The sequence below is a fragment of the Propithecus coquereli genome, unplaced genomic scaffold, assembly GCF_000956105.1.
Source record: "Propithecus coquereli isolate 6110/MARCELLA unplaced genomic scaffold, Pcoq_1.0 Scaffold127, whole genome shotgun sequence".
Taxonomy (NCBI): Eukaryota; Metazoa; Chordata; class Mammalia; order Primates; family Indriidae; genus Propithecus; species Propithecus coquereli.
Genome location: NW_012136858.1, coordinates 4653956 through 4657786, shown reverse-complemented (window position 1 = coordinate 4657786; position 3831 = coordinate 4653956). Strand labels below are relative to the sequence as shown.

General features: G+C 35.1%; 1 protein-coding gene across 1 annotated transcript in view; it reads left to right on the top strand.

Annotated features, from left to right (window-relative positions):
- RARS2 (arginyl-tRNA synthetase 2, mitochondrial) overlaps nt 1-3831 on the top strand; it is a 75949-nt gene that overhangs the window by 39886 nt on the left and 32232 nt on the right. The gene's annotated exons all lie outside the window — the stretch shown is intronic.

The following is a 3831-nucleotide window of genomic DNA, read 5'->3' as shown; positions in this document are numbered from 1 at the left end:
TATTTTACACAGTTGGCCTCTCGGTATAGTATTTCATGATAACAGAAAGTTGGTTGGCGAATAGGAAGTTATCTAAATTGTTCAAGTAGCTCTCCTGTTTGAGATAAACCCTTGTTCAGCAACTTGCTTTCGATTTGTAAAAACAAGCTAGATAAGCCTCTCTTGCAGAGGTTATCTCAGCTTTTTCAGAGGACTCCAGACTAATCGTGCACCAAGGCACAGTCAGCAGCCGAGTCTTATTTAATAACAATTTTTTGCCTTGCAAATCATGCATGAAAATTTAGGCAAAAACATCTTGAAACCTCTAGATTAAAATACGAAAAGATAACAAAATTAGTTTGTCGAACTAGATGAGATATGAGAATGAAACCTCAAGGGATCATGTTTCAGAAGATTGATGAAGAAGATTCTCAAGGGTAATGAGCCAAAAATTCAAGAGTTTCTTTGAGAGACACAGGAAGAGTTTTGTTTTGTTGCTTCCTTAAACAAGCAATTTTGCCTAGACTTGAGCAGTATTACACCTTTGGAATAATCCTACCATAAAAAAAGGCAGCTGATCTTACACTCTTACACATTGTACCCTCTTGCTTCCTGGAACGCTTATCTGTACACACACTTTGATATGTAATCAACTGATTACATGTTCTGGTGACTTATTCTTACATGTCCTATGATTGTTGCCTTTCCAAGGACAGTGAACACTTACGGAGCAACTCTTTTACGGTGAATATTGTTTTCGTCATTCTTGCATTCTTTATCTCATTTGGTACTTACAACAAATTAGCGAAAAATGTTTTATGATCTTCATTTTTTTAGACTTGGAAAGAAAACAGAGAGATTAAGTAATTTAGGTGGAGAAACCTGAACATGAATCCCCATTTATCTGACTCCAAGGTCTTTCTCCCACACTCTGCTTTCCTAATGATAACTGTAAATTCTTTGGAAGCACAGAGGGATCCCTATTGAATTGAAATTATTGTTCTTGGAAAGATATTTCACTAAATCGACTCTTTCTGGCCTGAGAGAAGTAAGGCAAATGAGCAGGTCACCAATATTTATAATACATTCTTTATATACATTATCTCATTTGATCTTCAATATAGTCCCATGAGTAAGAGTTATTTTTACTAGTGTTTAAAGATAAAAATATGGAGGCTTAGTGAAGTTAAGATTGACCAAGTGCACACAGCTAATCAGACCAAATAAAAATTCAAACTCATGTCCCTCTGATATTAGTTTTTAAAGTTTTATCCACTTTACTTATATGGCCATTAGTGAATCAGTGAGCTTTTAACCACCCAATCAAATGTCCCCATTGACATTATAGACCTTCTTGCAAAAACACCTCCTTCCTCACATTCTGTGCTACTACTCTATGATCATGGTTGTCCTCACACATCCCTCACCACTCTTTAAAGCTTTTTGTCATAACATGTCTCATGCATATCAAAAAGCACAGGAAATATTATAAACATTTATGGCAAAGGAAACATTTTGATTTTCTATTTGCTTTACATTGTTTTAAATTTTAATAGATTTAAGAGGCACAAGTTTTTTTGTTACATGAATGAATTTTATAGTGGTGAAATCATGGCTTTTAGTGCACCCATCACCTGAATAGTGTACATTATACCCAAGAGGTAATTTTTGCTTTGAATTTTTTTAAGAAATAAAATATTACAAATACCACTTAAAACTCCCTTTCTTATTCTTCTCCTATTTCATTCCCCTTCCTTACCTAGGCAATAGTTATCTTGAAGTTGCTACTTCAATTCAATATTCAGTAATCCCTCAGTGTCCGTGGGGGATTGGTTCCAGGACCCCTGCAGACACTCAAACCCACAGATGCTCAAGTCCCTGGTATAAAATGTGTGTTTGCATATAAGCTGCATACACCCTCCTGTATAATGTAAATCAACTCTAGATTATTTATAATGCCTAATACAATGTAAATGCTATGTAAATGGTTGTTATGTTGTATTGTTTAGTGAATAAGGAGAAGAAAAAAATGTCTGTATGTGTTCAGTCCAGACACAACCATCCATCTTTTATTTCCTGAATATTTTTGATCTGTGACTGGTTGAATTGCAGATGCAGAGCCCGTAGATGTGGAAGGTCAACTGCACTGTAGTTCTCATTCACATTTACATACTTGTATTACATAAGTATTAATAAATGACATATAGTATTAATTTATTTGCTTTTAAACTTTAATAAATGATATTATTCACATTTACATACTTGTATTACATAAGTATTAATAAATGACATATAGTATTAATTTATTTGCTTTTAAATATTAATAAATGATATTATTCTGTTCCTAAAAGAAAATCTGAAAGTCAAACAACTGAGTTTATTAAAAGATTGAAAGATGCCCTTGCATGCCCTGCAGTGTCACAGATAGCATAGGAGTATTCCCATCATCACTTCTGGTAACCAGAATAGGTGACCAGGAAGTCAAGGACAGTGATTCTAAGCTTGATGTTTGGTGTATGGATAAATAATGTTGGCACTGGCTTATAGGAAGTAAAACTTTAAGACAATCTGCATTTACCCTTTATTATTTGTGAAAATCTGTTTCTCAAAGCTTTGGTTAAAGACTTTTTTTTTCTCCTTGTCAAACTATATTTACCTGTGAGCTCTTTGAGAGGAAGAACCATGCCTTCCTGATCTTTTACCCCTGGCTCTGAACACCAGATGCCTTGAAGTAAATGTTTGAATGGATTTGATCTTGTAGTTCTCTTTTGTCCCTTTCTGTAATTATATTCAAGTTATAGACTACAAAAGCTCTTGTTAGTCCAGGGAAGTACTATTTTACTAATTACTATTTGTCAGAATCTAACTTACTTTATCAATGCAGTTTACTAATGAAGAAGCAAGGGCCAGACCCAGGATTCCAGCAAAGGCACATAGCTCCCAAGTGCTCTATGCACTGCCTCTCCCTCCCCTCCCACACACTACAAAATGCTTTTGTGAGCTGTTCATTTCCATTGGTTGTAATTACATACGTAGCATTTTCCTTTCTTTCATACCCCAGTTACTGTAGTAGAGACACAATTAACAGTTCAGTTTTGGCAGTTTCAACCTTTTGCATATTTGTTTTGAGTTTGGCTTAGGCCACCCAGTAGCAGATTATGTAGCCTACCTCCCTCTAAATTGTATTATGATAAGTATCCCCCAGCTTTAGTTTCTCAGCTAGCTTAGAAATGATATTATATGATAGCTTTAGCATTTATATGATGAAAATGTTTCACAACCACGGTCATTTTTCTACTCCATTTTGGTGTGTATGCTTTGCTACTGGTTTTTCTTTGTACCTATAGCCATACTTCTCCCATAACATCTGGCTCTGTTGTACATGGACTTTGGACTTTTGTTGGTCAACATTTGAAACCTTTTTGTTTGTTTTATTTTTGGGTTTTTTGTTTTATTTATTTTATTTCAGTAAATTAGGGGTACACGTAGTTTTTGGTTACCTGGATGAATTGTATAGAGGTGATGTCTGGGTTTTTAGTGTACCTGTCACCTGAATAGTATACATTGTACCCGATAGGTAGGTTTTCTTCCTTCCTCCTCCTCCTCCCACCCTCCCCACTTCTGAGTTTCCAATGTCCATTGTACCACCTTACATGCTCATGCTTAGTTCCCACTTACAAATGAGAACATGCAGTATTTGGTTTTCCATTCCTGCATTACTTCACTTAGGATAATGGCCTCCAGTTCCATCCAAGTTGCTGCAAAAGACATTATTTCATACTGTTTTATGGCTGAGTAGTATTCCATGGTGTATATATACCACATTTTCTTTTTTTTTTTTTTTTAAATTTC